The sequence below is a fragment of the Trachypithecus francoisi genome, unplaced genomic scaffold (genome assembly GCF_009764315.1).
Source record: "Trachypithecus francoisi isolate TF-2019V2 unplaced genomic scaffold, Tfra_2.0 Lachesis_group0, whole genome shotgun sequence".
Classification (NCBI taxonomy): Eukaryota; Metazoa; Chordata; class Mammalia; order Primates; family Cercopithecidae; genus Trachypithecus; species Trachypithecus francoisi.
In genome coordinates, this window is record NW_022681453.1 from 178195935 (window position 1) to 178218188 (window position 22254).

The 22254-nt window shown below is 36.1% G+C and overlaps 1 protein-coding gene across 6 annotated transcripts in view; it reads left to right on the forward strand.

The window, feature by feature from the left end:
* Positions 1-22254, forward strand: part of RBMS3 (RNA binding motif single stranded interacting protein 3) — a 771622-nt gene that overhangs the window by 270238 nt on the left and 479130 nt on the right. The window lies entirely within an intron of this gene.

Below are 22254 nucleotides of genomic sequence, written 5' to 3' on the forward strand. Positions count from 1 at the left end.
ATCCTTATTATAACTGAGGAAGTCCCTCAGCAGATGCCAAAGTTTTTCCTGGCAGAAATGTCTAAAAGATGTTCTTAATTTATTTAAGTAAGAGTTGCTTAGAAGCTAGTGAGTTTGAATTTGTCTGGTGCTTTAAAACAGTGCTATGGGTAGATTAATGTTTCCAAATTATAAGCTTTTGATTTTCTCAGTATTACTTTTATAAATGCCATCATATTATAAAGAGAGGATACTAAGCATCAAGTGGCTCACTTTGGTAAGACTTACTGCTTGTGATTAATGAAGGCACACGTTGTCCTGCAGGCAGTATCGTGTCAAGCCAACCTGGATTCATACTGAGCTGTGTGTCCTTTGTCAAGTTCTGTGACTTCTGTGACATTCAGTGATTTATTTTTATTTCTGTAAAATAAGAATGCTCAATTACATAGTTATTGAGATTACATGATAAAATATATGTAAAAGAGCTAAGGTTATCACAGTATTGTCTTAACTGTTAACAGCTAAAGATGAAATAACCCCATTTTCATGCTTTTTTTCCCTTCTTGTCACTAATTTCAACTTATATAGTGGAGGAATAACATACACAAAAGAAAGAATGAATAATCACAGAAATTATAACTGAAGTCTGGGCTTCTGACTCAGTTCCATTCTGCACACACTATTACAGCTGTTTGGGTCTTACAGGAAATGAGTTATTACGGAGATATAGGCTTCCAAAGCTGAGCATCTACCCTTTTGGAAACAAAATATATTGTCGATGCAAAAAAAAAAAAGTAACTATTTATAATGAAAGTGAGTTTCAAATTGGATTGTAGCCTTCCTTGTTTTTAAAAGTGAGTATACCAAGCAAAATAAACTCCTTTGTAGCAATTTAGAATCATCAGATTTTATTCTGCTTTAATACACAACAAACTCTGAGTACTTTATGGTCCTTGAAAAGTTGGTCCTACAAAAGTAGCCTCAGCCTCCTGTGCGTTTGGTTATTTGGAGGTCAGTCTGTTCCATTTACCAGGCCTTGAAGCCCTTTTACCTCCCTCCAGCTCATTACATCTAATCTTCTCTGGACTCAAGATCAGATAACTAAGCTAACTTTAACTGGGAATAAAAAAAGAATAAACAGAATCTGGTCATCTAGGTATCAAGTACCCAAGTTTTTAATGCATGAACTCTGTGACTTCTCTCTTAGTTCTTTGGAGCTCCTTTTGACTTTTAATTGCTAGTTTTCACTGTGCTCCAAAAGGTGAAATGTTATTCTATTTTTCCCCAGGAGTTATTAAAGACTGACAAGACATTGGGAATACCCCACATGCACAAAGTTCAACATCATTAAAATTTTTGAATACTCAAATATTCAGTTATATTCACTAATAATTATAGCTCTCTTACTAAAGTTTACTTTGGATTATTCACAGAAGGTAACAGTTTATTTCTTGAAGAATTTGAGACAAGAAAATTTTCACATTTTTCTTTGTAGGTTTGTTCAAAGGTTTAGCAATACTTGTCATTCAAACGTTCTTATGTCTCATCTAGATGCCTCTTGGTAATATTCTGTTTCTTTTTTTCTGGATTTCATTCATGGTAAAAATGAAGTATATTTTAAAATAACCCCTAAAGCATATAAAATTAACTATTAAATGTCTACGTTTTATATTTCATTTTAACTACCATACATTTAAATATTTTCTTGTCCATAGGCCATACTTCCTAGTAGGGGATATTTTTATATCTCATCTTTTCTTCAACTCAAAACTGTAATAAGTGCTTCCCAAATGGCAAACAAATTGTAAGGACGTAACAAACTGTGTAATTCCCTGATATATTAGGACAACAGAATTTTTATTTTTAAAATTTGTTTATGTTTCTTTATTGAAACATTTATTGAAATTTCCATTAGGCAGTTAATTTGCCTCTTTTCATTTGACTCTACACTATAAGGCTCTGTACTCTATACAACATTTGTTAATTAAGAAGCAATGGTTCCACCTAATATTTCTGATGTGCTTGTAACATCCTGAATAGTATCTATTCTTCTAGATACTACTGTAGAATACTTCTAGATACTTCTAGTAACTAGAATTCTTCTAGTTCTCTACTAGCTAACATATAGTTTTTCTGATCTGTACTGAGCTCTGGAATCAAGGCTTTACATACATGATCTTACTATATTGGTATAGTAACTGTCAAACACAGGTGAAATTATAATCCTCCTTTTACAGATGAAGTAACTGGGGCCTGAGAGGTCGAGTAACTTCTATCACTTAGTGTGAGCTAAGATTGCACCCAGGCTGTGTGGACTTTCTCCTTTATGCCAGTACTCTGAGTGGTGCTACTGACACAGGGTTTCGGCTGATGTCTGGGAGCGGAAAACTACTAGCTATATCCACAATATTTCTTTCAGAAAGAGCAGTGGTGATACAGCCTTGGGGTCAACTCAGTTTAACATAGGGATCGATTTCTTCACAATCTGTGAGTTTTCTCGGGAAGTGTTTCCCTACTCACCTAAATTGCATTCTTACTCTCATGCAAATACCAGCAACTAATCTTGTATTTGCCCCTGATTTTGGGCACAGAAAACTACATAGCCCATTGTGTGGCTCACAGGGATGTGAAGTGGCCTAACCAAATTTACCCTTGGTGCACCTGTAACCATTTAGGTGGGTAGGCCTAAATTTTATACTATTAAACACCAAATGAATATAGAATATGACTTTAAATGCCATCTATATGTGAAAAAGTCCCAAAACTGTATTCAGAGCTCAGACTTCTCCCCAGAAATGCAGCCACACATGCCCAACTGTCCAGTTAGCAATTCCACTTAGGTGACCAATAGGCCTCTCTAACCAGCCAAAACCCATCTAGCAGTTTTCCTTCCCAAACTGGCTCCTCTTGGAAGTTTTCCTAACTTAGTAAAAGTCAACTCTGCTCTTCTAGTTGCTGGGCCAAATGTCTCAAGTTAGCCTCAAATTTCTTTTATTCTTTTTTTCATTCCTGTCCTTCTCACCACATTATAGCAAACAGCAAAGCCCAGTGGCCTTAATTTCAAAATATAAGCTGAATCTCACCTCATTTCAGCACCTTCACTGCCACACCCTCATGTAAGCACAGGTGTCTCTCACCTGGGACCTTGCAGATGTCTCCTAATTTGTTGTCTGTCTTCATCCGTTGCCCCTCTTCTTTTTCTTCTCAACTGACAATCTAAGGGGTCATGTCAAAATGTCATTCCTGTCCTCAAAACAACTCCAGTGGCTTCCTGTTTCACATAGAGTAATGCAAGGCTTATGCCATGGCTAGCAAGGTCTTACATCATCTGTCCCTCACCTCCTCTGCCCCTTGACCTCATCACTTTGCCCCCAGCTCACCTCTCTGTTCACTGCCGCAACCCTCAGCCCTTCTGCCCCTCTGCTTCAATGCCCCTCCCTGGTGCACATGCTTGCTCCTTCCCTCTTCTAGGTGGTTCCTCAAAGGGGTTTTCTTCACAATGAGTCCTCCCCATCCCACCCCAGCTAAAGGGTCAAGTTTTGTTCCAGTTCTCACTTTATTTTTCCCCTTGAAAATTATCACAAATATATGTTTAGCATATCCCTATTATCAGTTGTCTGGGTTCCCACTGTCATGTAAGTTCTATGAAGGTAAAGACTTCTTTCTGCAACAGACCTTGTACGTCCAGGATCTAGAACATTCTGGAAAGTGGTGGGTTCTCAAATATTTGTTGAGAGAACAATGAACAATTACTGGGTGAGATTAATAATTCATCAGAAAATAATAACTATCCCCCTTTTTGCTTAAAATAAATGTTGTAGAAAACGATGTCTTTTCATTTTTAATACTTTGCCATTTATTGTCCCTTATTCTAACAAGCAGGTGGTATTCTTCACCCAAAATCAAGAATTATCATCTCCAATTTTTTTTTTTTTTGAGAAAGAGTCTCACCCAGTAGCCCAGGCTGGAGTGCAATGGTGCAATCTCCTCTCACTGCAACCTCTGCCTTCTGGGATCAAGCGATTCTCCCGCCTCAGCCTCCCAAGTAGCTGGAATTACAAGCGCCCGTCGTCATGCCTGGTTACTTTTTTGTACTTTTGTAGAGATGGGGTTTCACCATGTTGGCCAGGCTGGTCTTGAACTCCTGATCTCAGGTGATCTGCCTGCCCTGGCCTCCCAAAGTGCTGGGATTATAGGCATGAGCCACCATGCCCAGCCCATCCCCAATTTCTAAATGGAAAGGGATGTGACAGTTTTCTCCCTGTTAAATACTCAGTTCGCTCTAATAAGTCTTGAACCATTTCTAGGTTATCTGACAGTTGTAAAGTTTAAATAATTCTTCCTTTCTTTTATTTTAATATCACCCAGGAGCATTTATGTCAAAGACCAGCCTCTTGCTTTTTGTAAAAAGATCAGAGAATCTCTTAAGTAACCTGTAAAATACTGTTCACCATCCTTGGCAAAGGTAAAATTTAATAGTTCATAAGAGTTTTCAGAAGGAATAAAAATATTTTTAAATGATTTAAGTTTAAGAGAAATGATAAAACATGGGTTATAGTCACTGTGGGAAAGAATTCACTGCATAGTGTCCCCTCTTTGAATAAGAGAGGCTTTCCAGAAAATGGACAGAGGACAGAGACCACCACATAGGGGGAAGGAAGCAGAGTGAAAGCCATGTTTCTCTGTGACCTCCAAGAGACATTTCCATCAAGTTTAGCATTAGAGGTGAGTATTAATATCCAAAGATAAACGTAAGTTCTGTTACACAAACCAGGCAAAGGTTTATATTTTCTGAATGCAATTTGAGGTAAAACTAGAACAAATAATATGAAGCAAGAAAAATAAAAGGCCAATAAAACCACAATTCTCCATAGTCTTTGAACAGTTTGGATTGTCTTTTAGAAAAATGTTTTGAAGGCCGGGCGCGGTGGCTCAAGCCTGTAATCCCAGCACTTTGGGAGGCCGAGATGGGCGGATCACGAGGTCAGGAGATCGAGACCATCCTGGCTAACACGGTGAAACCCCATCTCTACTAAAAATACAAAAACGAGCCGGGCGAGGTGGCGGGCGCCTGTAGTCCCAGCTACTCGGGAGGCTGAGGCAGGAGAATGGCGTAAACCCGGGAGGCGGAGCTTGCAGTGAGCTGAGATCTGGCCACTGCACTCCAGTCCGGGCGACAGAGCGAGACTCTGCCTCAAAAAAAAAAAAAAAAAAAAGAAAAATGTTTTGAAAAAAATCAAATATAATTTGACAATTTATATTTACCAAATAAATAAAAGGAATGAAAAACACTTAAATGGCTGAGCAAGGTGGCTCATGCCTATAATCCCAGCACTTAGAGAGGTTGAGGCAGGTGGATTGGTTGAGCTCAGGAGTTCAAGACCAGCCTGGGCAACAGAGTGAGACCCCCATCACTACTAAATATACAAAAAGTAACCAGGTGTGGTGGCATGTGCCTGTAATCCCAGCTACTCAGAAGGCTGAGGCAGGAGAATTGCTTGAACCCAGGAGGTGGTGATTGCAGTGAACTGAGATTGTGCCACTGCACTCCAGCCTGGGTGACAGAGTGAGAATGTCTCAAAAAATAAAAAAATAAATCACATAGTTGATTCTCTGCTTTGTCACACAAAATGTCACAGTGTATTGCTTAAGGTGTGCTCTGTAACCTGATCTTGAAGGAACTATAAGATACATTTTTTTTCAGGCTCTTGTCTATCTTCTAGAATAGTTGTAATATTCTTTAAAATAGAAAATATAATTATTGGGATAATTAGGATATAATTATTTGGGAAATAAAAGTATTGGAAAGAGATTGGTATCAACTGTTCATCCTCCTACTGATGTTTAATAGTTTATTTTCATAATCATTGTGGAAATAGCAAGTACTTTTTAAAGTAATGTAATTTTTTATAATAATGAGAGAATTGCCAAGTTGTCATTGCTTCCCTAACACAGTATAAAAAGGAAGAAGAGAACATTGATCCAATTCTACCTTACACTGTGACTTTAGTATTCCAATTAGATTGTAAAAGGCAAAGGGTTAAAGATTATCTACTAATTCAGTTTCACTTTTGCTAGAGTTTAATATTACATATGTGATGAATAAAGTAATAGAAAGGAAGGACACTACGGGAAGTCTGGGGGAAAATAGTATCTTATAAATTATTTTTTAATTCATGTTCAATTAAATTTGTTTTTCACTGATGATAAAATCAAGTTGCTTTCTTGAGAAGTCTTACAAATTTGTTTTTTTTAGGAGATGTCACCCCAAAAGGTCACCTATTTTTTATATTAAAAACTCTCTTTGGAAATTTTCAGAAATAAAAGAAAGATCACTAAGCTGAGAATCCAAACACTTGACTTTATTGTGAAGGTAATTGTTAAATGTTACCTGTCTCAGTGATATTCTCTGGATTTCAATGATCTGCCTGTAGAACAAAAAGGTGAGGCTACGTCTTCATAACTTTATATAAGATTTCTGGTGCCCTCTAATTGCTAGGAGTTCCACCCTAGAATATCCTTAGATTAGAAAAAAGAAGGGAGCGAAATGTAAATGTGTGTGTGTGTGTATGTGTGTGTGTGTGTGTGTGTGTATGTAGTTGATGATAGCCTTTTATGACAAAAGAATGGTTTGTATTAGTATTCATCAAACATTTTCTGTATATTTAAGAATGGTGTGGCTGTATTCCAATAAAATTTTATTTTCAAAGCAGATAACAGATAGGATTTAGCCCATTGGTATAGTTTGCCAACCCCTGACATATATGCTAGTAAAGGTGTTAACTGGTTTAGCCCTTTGGATAGGCAATATTGAGACCAAATCAGATTTTATGTAGGTTCCTAGCCTTTGACACAGCAATCTTACTTCTAGTAACTTATCCTAAGGGAATATTTGGACAAATGCATAAAGATATTATCTGTAAGGACATTTATTGTAACATTATTTATGAGGGCAGCACAATAAAAAGAAACTAAAAGCCTTTCAATAAGAAATAAATTATGTATATTATAGTTTATTCATATAGTAAGATACTACATATTCAGTAAATGATGTCACATATTTATATGTACTGATGTAGTGTAATGTCCATAATACATCCTTAATTGGAAAGAAATAAGCTATAAAACATTAAGTATAATACAATTCTGGATTTGATGATAATCTCCAGATTATAAGATTAGAAATAATTTCATTTTCTTAAAACTCTATGATGTTTTTGCATATAGTATATTGCTTTTATAACTAGAATGAAAAACAGCAAAGGTATTTCAATTTGGGAAAAAATGTATAACACTAAGCAGATTATTAAATTATGATGACGCAGATACTACTTTCAATAAAATCCTAAAAGTCTCATAGCCCTCTAAATAGTCTTACATGTTGTTAATTTAGTTTTTCCCATGGGGATTCATACCTTTAGACTCTCAAAGAAACAGGCATTTCAGCACTATGTTGAAGACAACCGTCACCACACAAATTATTCAAAAAAGAAATAGTGTGTTGTACTTAACATTACAATTTAGGTTCCTCTCAGCTTGTCTTAAAAGAAAATCAAAGATGCTTCTTGTTATTTATTTATTTATTTTTGCCATTGTAGCCACTGCCAATTGAGACATTCTTTAGTTTTTCTCAGATTCAGGAAGAAAATATCTCACAAGTTTTTTCATCCAACATTGTAATATGAGTTATTCAGATTCCTAGAGAAAGCTCAAAGACTGTCCAAATCCCCACAGCTATGGCCACCTCTAGTCTTTTGATTTTAACTACACAATGAAATTCTTATTATAAACTCTTCTTGTTTATGAATTATTTTTTAAGTATACCTTGTAATGTTAGTTTTTCTAAGGAAAACTTTGCTGTTAGCAGCAAATTTTACCAGAAGAAAATGCTGACAAAAAAAAAAAAAAATCAATAACTTTTTAAAAAGGCTTTATTTAGTGCTTTATATGTTGCTGGCACTATTTAATGAGACGGGTTTGTGTGTGTGTGTTTGTGTGTGTGTGTGTGTGTTTCACATGAAATATGCACATATACATTTCTTTTGTATTTAATTTAGCTACTTTAGCTCATTTAATCTTCATGACAACCCTAGAAGGTACATTCGCTTGTCATAAGTTATCATTCATTTTATGGAGCAGAATGAGGCATAGAGAGGTAAAGTACATTGCAAAAAGGCACACAGCTAGTATGTGGCAGAGCTAGGATTCAAGCTCATGTAGGTTGTGGTATAAATATTTCCCTCAACTGCCTCACAACACTTGCTATGTAGTCTCCATAACTGTATGACTCTAACTGATGAGATAGATACACATGAAAAATGGCTAAGAGGCCGTATGCAGCAAAAATGTTTGTGCTGTACAACTGCTTATATGCATCTAAAACAAACAAAGAAAAACACTGATGTGCTTACCTTAAAATAAACTTGAGATTTTATTACCGTTCTGGAAGAAAAAGTTGTTTTTTCGTAGACCTGCACTAAATTTTTGACAAAGTATAAATATATATGAGGGTTAGTAGCACAGTAGGGATTCCTTGCAAGTGCAAGTGTTGCTAGTTTATGATTGCATTGGGCTGGGATACAGAAATTGGTACTTAGGAACACTCAAGAGATGTTTGGTTTTTTTAGTAGACTCATTCCACCTTGGAATTAAAGGTGTTTTAAGAGACTTTGGCATCTCTTTCCTACCTGAATCAGACATACTTGATGACAGCAAGTCTATAACACGTGTAGACATGGAATCTATCTAGAAATCTTACAATATGTCTTCTGGTAGCAACAAATTACCCAATATTTCAACGTAGGTTCTTTCTATTTTTCCCTGAGTGTTGGTTGGTCTGAGAAATAAAGAGAAAGAGTACAAAGAGAGGAATTTTATATCTGGGCCTCTGGGGCTGACATCACACATCAGTAGGACCATCATGCCCGCCTGAGCCTTAAAGACAGCAAGTTTTATTAAGGATTTCAAAAGGGGAGGGGGTTGCAAGAACAGGGAGTAGGTCACAAGATCACATACTTCAAAGGGCAAAAAGGAGAACAAAGATCATATGCTTCTGAGGAAACAGGACAAGGGCAAATACAGAACTACTGATAAGGGTCTATGTTCAGCTGTGCATGTATTGTCTTGATAAACATCTTAAACAACAGAAAACAGGGTTCAAGAGCAGAGAACTGGTCTGACCACAAATTTAGCAGGGTGGGGTTTTTCCCCACCCTAATAAGCCTGAGGTTACTGCAGGAGACCAGGGCATATTTCAGTCCTTATCTCAACCACATAAGACAGACACTCCCAGAGTGGCCATTTATAGACCTCCCCCCAGGAATGCAATTCTTTTCCTAGGGTCTTAATATTAATATTCCTCGCTAGGAAAAGAATTTAGTGGTGTCTCTCCTACTTTCATGTCTGTTTATAGGCTCTCTGCAAGAAGAAATATATGGCTCTTTTTGCCCAACCCTGCAGGCAGTCAGACCTTATGGTTGTATTCCCTTGTTCCCTAAAATTGCTGTTATTCTGTTCTTTTTCAAGGTGCACTGGTTTCATATTGTTCAAACACACGTTTTACAATCAATTTGTATGGTTATCACAATCATCACAGTGATCCTGAGGTGGCGTACATCCTCAGTTTACGAAGATAACAGGATTAAGATGTTAAAATAAAGACAGGTGTAAGAAATTATGAAAGTATTATTTGGGAACTGATAAATGTCCATGAAATCTCCAAACTTTATTTTCCTCTGCCGCGGCTCCAGCTGGTCCCTCTGTTCAGGGTACCTGACTTCCCACAACATTTTTTCGCAGACCTGAGCTAAATTTTTGACAAAGTATAAATATATATGAGAGCTAGTAGCACAGTGATGATGCCTTGCAAGTGCAAATTTTGCTAGTCTATGATTGCATTGGGCTGGGATACAGAAATTGCTACTTAGGAACACTCAAGAGATGTTTGGTTTTTTTAGTAGACTCATTCCACCTTAGAATTAAAGGTGTTTTAAGAGACTTGGCATCTCTTTCCTACCTGAATCAGAGATACTTGATGACAGCAGCTCTATAACACTTGTAGACATAGAATCTATCTATAAATCTTACAAAATGTCTTCTGGTAACAATAAATTATGCTTTATTTAGACATGTGGACCTCAGCACTTTATTAAGTTTTATCTTTTATATTATTACTCTATTTTGTAAAGACAAGGTCCCACTGGTCACCCAGGCTGGAGTGCAATAGCACAATCATAGCTCGCTACAATCCAGAACTCCTGGGCCCAAGGAATCCTCCCATCTCAGCCTCTTGAGTAGCTGGGACTACAAGCACACAACCATACCTGGCTAATTTTTGTAGAGACAGGGTCTAACTACATTGTCCAGGCTGGTCTTGAATTCTTGGTCACAAGCAATCCTCCTGCCTCAGCTTCCCAAAGCACTGGAATTATATACCCCCTTTAAATTTTGCAGAGAATTTGCCCTTCTTCATCCCAAATGACATTCAGAGAGTCACCAAATTACTGTGGGTGACAATTTTCATTATCACTATTCACCAATACATTGTAGGTAGTAATTTGCTTCTCACTTTCAGAAAGATCCTGAGCAGTTGGTCTATCATTACTCTTCTATCAATAAGTTGTATTAAGCAACTGGAAAATAAACAAAATCCACCACCCCCCAATTATTATAAGCTCCACTAGCAAAGACAAGATGATAAAAAAAAGAAGTATCCAATCCTTAATAGTATTATTTATATTTAACATTTTCATATTGCTGAGGCATATTTTCTAATTCAGGGGTTTCACTGGCCATAATTACATGCACAAACAGCTAAACATCACTGGCCATAATTACATGCACAAACAGCTAAACAAACTCCAAATTAATTTTTTAAAAAAGTATATTTTTTAAGGAACTACTTGTCATTTCTTAATGCAAGTCTTTTCAGAGAATAGTCTGTACAGATCTGCTAGGAGCAGAGTCAGATCATACTAAATTCAGTTGATTGGTAAGCTTGTTTGCGGATTTATTTGTTTTTTTTTTTTTTTTTTTTGACAGAGTCTCATTCTGTTTTCTAGGCTGGAGTGCAGTGGCACAATCTCAGTTCACCACAACCTCCGTCTCCTGGGTTCAGGCAATTCTCATGTCTCAGCCTCCTGAATAGCTTGGATTACAGGTGTGCACCACCACCCCTGGCTAATTTTTGTATTATTAGTAGAAACGGGGTTTTCTGTGTTGGCCAAGACTGGTCTTGAACTTCTGACTTCAAGTGGTCTGCCCACCTCAGCCTCCCAAAGTGCTAGGATTACAGTTGTGAGCCACAGCACCCAGACAGATTGAAATTTTTCTTAGGAAGAAATCCATCCATAAAACGTTAATGAAGGTGACCAGGCACCATGGCCTGTAGTCCCAGTGCTTGGGAGGCTAAGGCAGGAAGACTGTTTGAGGGCAGGAGTTTGAGACCAGCATGGACCAAATAGTGAGACCCTTGACTCTACAAAGTAGAAATAAAAAAAAATTAGCCGGGCTTGGTGGCATGCCTATCAGTCTAGCTACTCAGGAGGCTCATGTGGGAAGATCGCTTGAGCCCAGGAGTTCAAAGTTGCAATGATCTATGATCATACCATTGTACTCTAGCCTGGGTGACAGAGTGAGACTCTGTCTTTAAAAAAAAAAAAAAAACACAAAGTTAATGGAGAATGTATGTAGGAATGCTTATAAAGTTTATTAAAATAAATATATATGATATATGATTAAAAACAAAATACTTTATAAAGAAAAAAATGACAAATAGAAACAATAACAACAATACTTTATAAGAAAAAGGAAAACTATATCTAACCTGAAAACCAAGCAGGCTTCTATAAACTTATTGTCAAATATCACATGCTGGCTTCCAAAAAGTCATCTAGTATTAAAGTTTCAAGTTGCCCAGTACATGTAACCTCTCTCCTGTCCTCAGCATCCAACTCTTCACTCTGTAACCACTTCCCAGAGAAGAAATCCTCTCCGTCTACCAAGAAAGCTCTTTACCCAATACTTCTACCACCAAGAATATAGAAAAAAACAATATCCCAAGCTTAAGAAAGAGAATTTTGGCCAATATTTATTGTTATTTTCACAGTAAACCTAATTCTCAAATGTAAAAGTGGTAAAACGGAATGAAAATTATTTCAAACTTGAGCAAGTCTTTTCTTTTGAATAAAAAATCACCAAACAAATAATCAGGAAAACAAAGATGTGTACACAAGCCCAAATTCTCCTTTTTCCCTCCTACTTCTGTTTGCTCTCGCCCCATCCCCCTCCATTCCACCCTCACATCTATACTTATATCTTCCTTATGGCTTACTTTAATTTCTTTTCTTTCCTTTTATATGATTCTCCTCCTTTTTTCCCAGTTCTTTCTTTTCCATTGCCAATATTTGTGCCTTGTTTGTGGCTATCCATGACATCTGGAATTGTACTGATGGCAGATGCAAAATTTAGGGATGAATAATATATTGTGCTGTGTTTACAGAAGAAGGTGAGCTAGGATTAAAGACTGCTTTTGGTCCTCTATTCCTGGTCATTTTGGGCTCAGAGAAAAATCAAAGAAAATAAATACAATTGGATTTTTTTTTTTTTTTTTTTTTTTTTTCTGAGACAGAATCTCACTCTGTCGCCCAGGCTGGAGTACAGTGGCACGATCTCGGCTCACTCCAACCTATGCCTCTAGGGTTCAAGCAATTCTCCTGTTTCAGCCTCCCAGTAGTTGAGACTACAGGCACCCGCCACCACATCCAGCTAATTTTTGTATTTTTAGTAGAGACAGGATTTCACTATATTGGTCAGGCTAGTCTCGAACTCCTGACCTCTGGTGATTTGCTTGCTTTGGCCTCCCAAAGTGCTGGGATTACAGGCATGAGCCACCGTGGATTGATTTTTAAAAATATTAACCAGAAAAAAATATTTTAAGCTAGGAGGAATATATGGAATGCTTGGCAAGGCTAGCAGCTATGCTAGTCCACAGAGGAAAAAAAAATCTAGTATATGGTTCTTGGACTTAAGGTAGTAAAATCTTTTTTCTAGCTTTACATGTTCCAACAACAAGTTCCCTGGCAGAAGGTTAATTATATACCACTCTTTTGTCCTATTGCTTTTTCTGTGCTTGTCCTTACTCTTATATGTATTGGCATTAAAAACAAAAACAAACAACAACAAAAAAACCCATAAAATTAATCAGCTCTGGTGTTGTCAGTTCTCATTTCCAAACATTCACTGCTTCTCCATTGCTCCAAAGTAAAACGGAAACATCTAACTTGCCAGTTGAAGCTCTCAAATATTTGATCTCATTCTTCCTTTCCAACATTAAGTTCCATTGGTTCTGTTTTAGTTAGGACAGCACAGACTTTGCAGCAGTGACATTTCAGTTATTTTCTGGGAATTCAAGGGACATTTATTTCTCACCAACACAAAGTTTGACATGGATCAGCAGATACTCCCTTCCATCTGGTAAGTTAAACAGTGAAGTTCTCACCACTTTGTAACGTTACATTTCATAGGGCTGCCAGATTTATAAAATATAGGATGCTCAATTAAATTTGAATTTCAAGTAGACACAATGTTTTTAGTATAAGTATGTCCCATGCAATATTTGGAACATATTTATACTAAAAACTATTTATTACTCATCTAAAGTTCAATGTTTTAGAAAAACGATTTAGTGTAATAATAGTATAAATAGTTTTCAGTATTCAAATAGTATAATAGTAAAATAATTTAACATATAGTATATAATATTTATAATGTAGCATTATAAGACTATTATATAGTTTATAATATAGTGTAATATATAGTATACAGTATTATAGTGTAATAGTGTAATAATTTTGTATAATAATTTTTGGTGTAAATCTGTTCCATGCAATATTTGGGACACGCTTACACAAAATTTTTTTGGTATTTCTCTGAAATTTAAGTTTAAATGGGAGCCCTGTGTTTTATCTGCAAACCCTACATATTTTGACAAGTGTATTTCAAGGTTACAGCAGCCAAGAGAATAAAGAAATGGAGGACATCACTGACTCCTTATCTACCTTGGCCCGGAAGCAGCACACATCACTTCTGCTCACAGTCCTTTGGACAGAACTGGTCACATGGCCCAAGTATACCTGCAATAAAGACTGGGAATTTAGGGCAGATCATGAAGAAGTGGTGTTCACTAAAGTCTCTGCTACATTCTCTCTATGATATTTATACATCAAGAGACTGATTACTTGGCCGTAGAGAGGTCTGGGAGTTCTATGGACATTTAAAGAAAGAAACAATGTCTTTCAGCTGGGATGCTATCATGGAGATGGAATTTAAACTTTGATGGGCAAGTAGGAAGAAGAAGTAAAATAGCATAAACATTGTCATGGAGATAAGAAAGGCAAAACATAGAAATGGAGTGAACATTTTTCTGATCACATTTTGATTGACATTTAGATCTTTTGAGATTTGTCCATCATCTCTATTCTCATCCTATTAAAAAGAGGATTTAATGTTAGATTGACAGATGATATCCTTGAAGATGATCAGGAAACATGGGAGAGAGCATTGCAGATTACAGATAAATTTGTCAAGAGAGTGATAATATATAACAAAATAAGATTGTAAGCCCAAAATTAAATGTATTCACTTACATTTCGATCCATAAAAATCAGGGAAGATCTTGTCAGATGAACAAATTTGAAGTTCTTGGAAGTTTTGGGTAAGTGCTTTAAAAATTAGAAAAATACATTAGGGATAAAGAAAATAATCAGGCTCAATTGTATTTAAGGTCTTACTTGCATATTCGTTGTAAATTCAGCAATTCATAAGTGGTGAGTTTTCATTACAGGACATAAGTCTTGTTCTTATTGAAATGTGAGAGGAATAATATGGAAGATGCTAGTAAAAAACATATTTTACTTTGTGAAAAATTTGAAAAGTAATCCGACAATTCAAGTGTGAAGAGGTATCCAAATCTATCTTTTTGTTTCTGGAGACATTCAGTGTATCAACATAAAGTAAAAGGAATTATCACGGACACTTTATAAGATGTACATGTCACTTTATCCTGTGAACACAGGTCCTTTGCTCCTGGAAAAGAAAGAAAGAAAGGTTTGCCTTCCGGTTCACTGCTGCAGACACAGTGTCTGCTGAACCTAATGTTAGTTTGTCTTAGATATATTTGCAATCTTCACAAATAAAAATTGTTCTAACTCACAAATAATTTAAAAAAAGAAACACTGTATGACAAATTTACTTAAAGACTAAATGCAAATTTGAATCAGGAGTATATTTCAGGGACTAATTGATGGAATTCTGAAAATCAAGCTTAAAAATAAAAATCTTGACACAGCAAACCATGGCTTTTGTAGGTGAAAGGAATGTTTACTCTTGCTGAAGTTCATTGACAAATCTCCTCAGAACATCATGAAGAAAACATATTTCAGGACTCAGGACTATGTTATCTTGACATTTCACATTCCTGCCTCTTTGAGAAGTTGTAGTTATTATTCCAGAGTCTCGGGAGATTTACTGTAAGATCTAAACTGCCACACTCTCCCTTTCTGAACTAGACATCCATAGTCAGGGTATGTATTTTAGGAATGCATGTCTTTAATGTAAACAGTCTTTGTACTCTAGAATCTTCCCCACAGCCTGACTCTGAAAATGGCCTGGTCTTCTTTTCATTTTATTTTTACAACCCCGGAAGTGTTCAGAGGAAGTGTTATATTTCTCTTTAAAGCACACTGAGAATAAAGTTAATTGGCAATAAAATGCATCAATCGTCTTCTCTAAGCAAAAAGTGAATAGCAGTAGTGTTATTCCAATGGTTTTTCACTGAGCTTTTCTTTCTTAACAACTTTTGTTGGATAGTGACTGAAGAAAAGAAAAGAAAAATATATAATCTCAGTGCTCAACACCTCAGAACTGAAGGGTTTTGTTAATTCCTAAGACATTATAACACCAAATGGGAATGGTGAACACAAAATATATGTGTTCTCTTTGCTTGTTCGACTTCTTAGGGAATTACACCTAGAGTTAATAAAATATATCTCTAGATAGTATCCGGATAGTAAATGGTATCTCTCAATACTACCTAGAGATAGTAAATGGTAGAAGTTCAATGACGCTATATGACCCTGAGGTGGTTCAAAACTTGTTCTACTACTAACTGTATAACCCTGGGTAGGTTAACTTACTATTCTAATCTCAGTTTGCAACCTGCAAATAGGGCTGATAGTGAATAGAATCAGCCTCATAGGTAGTTTTGAGCATTAAGTACATTAATATCTGTGAATTGCTTGGCCCTTTCTGTGTCTTGCACATAAGTTCTTAGAAAACATGAAAACATATTGCTTTTATTCCCAAGTTACTAAGGTGTATGTTAGAAATATTTTTCCTATATATGATTATTTTCAACTTTCTAGGTTTTAGGCAGATTTAGTTATAAATACTGTCTAAGGTCAAGTTTCCTGGGAAACAGGCTATGAGGCAGAGATTTGCAGTTGAAGTTTATTATGGAGTATAATTTGGATCAACAGTAGTAGCAGAGAGAGAAGGAAGCAGGAACCAGCAGAAGAAGAGGCTGAGCTAACACAATACCTAACAATCCCTTGATCTGATGGGTTGGAATGGCTCTTAAGGTTGTCCCAGTTTACACAGAGGGGATTAGGTCTTTTTACACCCCTCACATTGATGAGTCCTTAAATACAAGATGCAGCTCTGGATGGGAAGGGGAATAATCTTGGACCAGGTGGCTCTTTTGGGCTGAGGGTACTGCCCAAATGGTGACTCACCTGGCAGCTGGCATTCACCAAAACCATCAAGAACTGGAAGAATGAGTGTCCAGTCCTGAACAGGGCACCTAGTGACAAACTAGTGCACCATCACATGTGCATGTATAATATTATTTGCAGTCATTATGAATGTCTTGATTTGTTTTGTAATAGATCTCCCAGGCTCAGATTGAGAAAAACATAAAACAATTTTTATTACAATATCAAAAGTAACTGTCTAATTAAAAAAAAAAAAACATTTTCCTAGGTATTTGCGTCCTTATCTTCTGAAAGGTACACTGTGTGAATTTTAATGTTTTAGCTTGTCATCTTGTAAATGTGGATATAATCTCTGAATTTATGAGTTAATGTTTGAACATTTTATAATTACTGTAACCTTTTCCAAATCTAGCTTCCTATGAGCCTTTTGTTTTCATTTTTCATGGCATAAATAGCATTATAAGAAAAATAAGGGGACTTTTAAATTAAACTTCCCTATTCCATATTAAGATATGAACTGTATTTATTTTTTCTAATTACCACATTCTCCTTTCTAATATGCTAATGTACCTTATCTAGGCATATTTATAGTATGTAGTTAACATTAGTTTTTATTTAACTTAACATTACATCCTAAATATTTTCATGTGACTCATTTTTACAATAGTAATTTTAAGAGAAGCACAAAAGTCCAGTGAACTGATGTGCCATCTATTGCTTAACTATTCTCTTAGCCTTTGGCTTTCAGCCTGTTACCAGGTTTTGCCTACAGAACCGTACTATAAGTTATAAATTTTCTAACTCAACAATTCAATTTGATTCACTAAGCAGTCAGAGTCAGTGCTGGCTCATATTATTAAAAGGAGGCAGACATAACAAACATAAAACTTAATCTTTCCCTCAAAAGTACTTATGAATGAAAATGAGAGACAAATGGAAGTAAATAAGTATCCACAAAATTAAACATGACCAATGATATGCTGGAACAGAGATAGGAGCAATTATTTCTAATTGTGCAGGAAGAAAAGCCTTCATAGAGGAGGAAGATTTTAAGGTAGGCTTTTCGGAATGTGTAAAATTTAGACGAGGAAAAAGGATGATCAGGGGATTTTGAGCTAAAATAAAAGTAACAGCAAGATAAAAGGATATAAAAGTAATTTACAGATAGAAGAAACTATGAGTCATCTGGTACAGATGGCTTATATGAGATGGAGAGGTGACAGGAAAGAATATTTTAGAGTCATATATTCCAGGAACTTGACCTCCATATTATAAAGAGTTTTGATTCCTCTGTAAGCAAAAATATACTTTTTTGAAAATAATAGGGCTATGATTAGATTAATGCTTCAGAAGAAAGATAGTTGCATTGACATGAAGCAAGGTAGAAGAGTTATTTCCCTGTTAGAAAGATATTGCCCCAGTTCAAGGAAAGTTTATTAACTTATTCTTTTGTTTTTTTTTTCTTTCCTTCATTCATAATTAATGCGTATATAATCACCTTAGCAGGGTGTAAGACCTTGGAGATGTTAAGATAAAAGTCAATATCTATTTAAAATTATACATTTGTTCAACAAATATAAATTGAGAGCCTACTTTGTGCTACATGAATGAATCAGAGCAGAATTTACTTCAGTCATTGAGCTTGAGTTCTATGTCTGAATTGTGCATAGCATTTGGTGAGTACAGGCCAATGCATTAGAGATATGAATAGAACACCAAAGTCCTTCACTATGTGACATTTCGCAGAAGAGATTATACAGGCCCTCTGAATGATCCTTCATCCCAACTGTTCTCTTCAATGAAGCATCTCCATTTGCTTATATTTCCGCTCTTATCTACAAACAGAGACAAAGTCCAAATCGGGAAACCCAAACTTAAATGATACAGTATGAAGACCAAGTAATCCGACTGCTTGAGGATCTCGAAGGAATTAGAATACTTTGAGGCCGTTCATGCTGTGTTGCTGGGTTTATTGAAACATTTCTACTTTTGTGAGAAATCAAGGCGCCAGAAATCAAGCAATCAAAATGCACAATAGAATCTCAAGAAATCAAAATGCACACCCAGTGGCAAAAATCTCAAGAATTTATTGAGCTTCTAGTGTGCATTTTGACAGTGTTACTCCCAGCCTAAAGTGGAATTTGGTTCTGTCTCCTGCTCCTCCCATCTGTGGGTTGCCTTCAACTTTGTTCTCACTGAGACATACACCAGTATACCATGCTATTGTTACTCCATCACTTAGGTTTCATAATCGTGAATCAACCACTGCTCAGAAGAAAACTGCTCTGAGAAAAGACATATTTCAAAAACCTTTTTCAGAACTAATGTAGCAATAGTAATTCATTCTTATATACTACCTGCTATGGCTAAATCAAATGCTTGATAAAATATAAGAAAGCTCAAACCAGATTACATATGAAATATATCATTTGGGAAAACATGTTTTAATTTGAAGACACATTGAAAGTGATTAGCTACATTAAAGATTTCAAAATATGCATTGTATTATTCTGCCATATCATAAGTGGTCTATCAGCTACAATAAAGTTAAAAATAAAAGTTTATATCCAGGTAAATCACCTTTTGCTTTGAAAAGACAAAATTATTTCTCAGAATTATTTTCTAATTAATGTAACTTTATTTGATAGGTCAAGGCAGGAGTTAACTACCTTTCTGTTGGTGTAATTAGCTTCTCATGTCTCTGGAGGAGCTAACTAGCTGCAGATAAGAAAATGAACAAGGTATTTAGAGAAAACACTCTCAGAGCTCTGCACAGATGCCCTTGAACACCTTTTGTGTCTTCTGTGAGCCCCTCCCCAGACTTAAGTGTATTTCTGTTTCCAAATGCGAGCACCTGTGACTCTTCTTCCTAGGGCAATTCTTAGGTTACTGGGGCTGCTTTGCCTGTAGACACACAGAGCCAAGAGCCTCTAGAAGTCTAAGCACCTCTGTCTTTGCCAGCAGTGGCTCATAATGACTGTCTACCGCCTGAATATGAAAGCTCAGCTACCTTGCTTGGGTTGGGAGAAACTCTGAGGTACGACTTATACTCCACAGCTCCCTGCAAAGTTAGGCTAAAACCACCCTCCATGAAACTTTGTTTGAAAGTGTACCCTTGCTTGACTGCTTTTCTCTCACTTCTTTTTGTCACTCCAAAGTAGGTTTTCCTGGAAGTATGTCCTTAATAAACAGCTTTAATATAAATAACTTGTTTCAGGGTATGCATCCAGGGAAGTCTGAGAAAGTATTTCTGCTTCAAACATCTTTTTCCTGTACTCCACATTTTGCAGATATATTCTGAGTTAATAAATCTTCTAAGCTGTGTAAATATACCCTCAGAGAGAGAAGAATAACAAAACAGAACATTCCCAACAAACTAAAATGACCACAGATCCAGTAACTAAAATTCAGCAACCAGACTGCCTGTGCATATGTTGTTTTTTAAGGTAGCCAAGGCATCGTGATCATCTCTACCAATGTCATTCTTTCCATACCCAAAGGAGTGTAATTCCAAGATGTTGAAACTGCTGAGAGCAAGCTCTGACTGGAGGTCTAGTTTCGCAAGTAAGATGCTTAGGTAGCAAGATAGAAAGGGAGACTTAGTAGAAGCACTTGCTTGGAACTAAAGATTTTAATGTGTTTGATTGATCCAGAGATCAGATGTAGACCAGAGGCGAGAAGAGCAAACCACTGTTCAGGATACTCACACAAAGTGACTGACACTGGAGCTGATCTAGCTGCAGTTCAGCTACAAATCTGATTGGGATTTTAATTCAGATATTTAGAGCATACAGGTGACCTAAAGAAACCTACTAACCCTGTCTATTTATAAAACCAAGTCTGGGTAATTTTCTCCTAATTTTGGATAAATGGTAAACAGACAAACAACAACAACAAAAAAATAGTACCCTATGAAAGCCATCCAGTAGCAAAAATGAAAAGGAACAATGTCCTGAAAACAAGAGGAAGAGCAGACCTCTGAAGATTATTTATAACAGGAACCAGAGAAAATTTAAAAGACTGTGTATCATACTTAATCTGATTTAAGAAGTCATTGCTTTTAGTAAACAGGAAAAGAAAGCCACAAAATAGACAAGCTGAGATGAAGGGACAACAGGATGAGATGAAAAGAAGACAGGATATGAGGCCAAGGCAACAAGCTGGGATGAAATGGGAGCTCACAGTAAGATAAAGGAAGTGCCGAGCGAGTCCAGCAGAAATTCAAAATTAAAATGATTTTCATGTCAGTCCCTCCATACACATACACATCCCATAACGGCACATAAAAGAACAGAAGAAAGTAATAATAGATATACAGGACAAGTGAAGGAGATATAAGCTAAAAATTTTGCGTTTCTAGAAAGAAACTAACTGGAACAGAAGTAGTAATTAAAGATGCAATTGAAGAAACCTGTCCTAAACTGAGGGTTGAAGAGGAAAGGGGTGGGGGAACTAGCAATGCAGATTATAGGAGCTGACCATGATCCAGACAACATTATTTAAAGGGCAATTGGACATATATCCTGATATTTTTAAATTATAAGAAAATAGATAGAGATGCATTCAGAAACAAAATTACAAGTTATCTATAAAGCAATTAATATTTACTTGGCCCCACAGAATAAATTGCAATACTAAATTTCAAAGAACGATGAAGCAGATTTAGAGTAGTGTTCATTCATTCAATAAATAAAATTCAAATGTTTGCCCAGTATTGTGTTGGGTACTGAAAATACAATAATGTAAACTCTTAGAGCCTGAGGTGATCCGTATATGGAATTAAAGGTAATTAGTCATCATCACAATTACATAAAAGGTTTATGTAAGGGTATAAGCAGCACAACTATTTATATGCTGGGCTTTCCCTTGCAGTTTCTGACTCAGTAGGTCCAGAACAGGTCCCAATAATTTGCATTTCCAAGTTCCCAGGTGATGCTGATGTAGCTAGTACAGGAATCACACACTGAGAACCACTGATTTGCATTAACAAAAATTTGCGAGGGAATAGAACAGAAATGTTCCACTAAGGTGGAATTATTACATTATTTTAGTCACTGAAATGAACCACCTTGAATATTATTTAATACTGTATAAAAATCACAATCACACAATATTGCATAGATAAGTCAGTGTGTGAGACTTGACATATTAAGCTCTTGACAGAGAGTGGTTAAAAAAGGAAGAGATAGATATCCAGTAAACAAAGATTGTGAGGAAATCCGTAAATTGTTGACAGTGATTATCTCTAGATTATGTCCTTATAGTTAAATATTTTCATCTTTTTACCTTTCTGTATTTTTTAAATAATTGTGCATTAATTTTATATTGAGAAGAGAAAAAAAAAGTCTGCAGGAGACCCAGTTCAAATGTTGTCATCTTGATAAAGCTTTTACCAGTCCCCTATACCATTAACTCAAGTGCCAGCTGTGAATTCTGTTATCGCACCACAAAAGCATTCATCACCTTCTTTGTCTTTCATTAAAAACTGACTATTCTAATCCCAGCT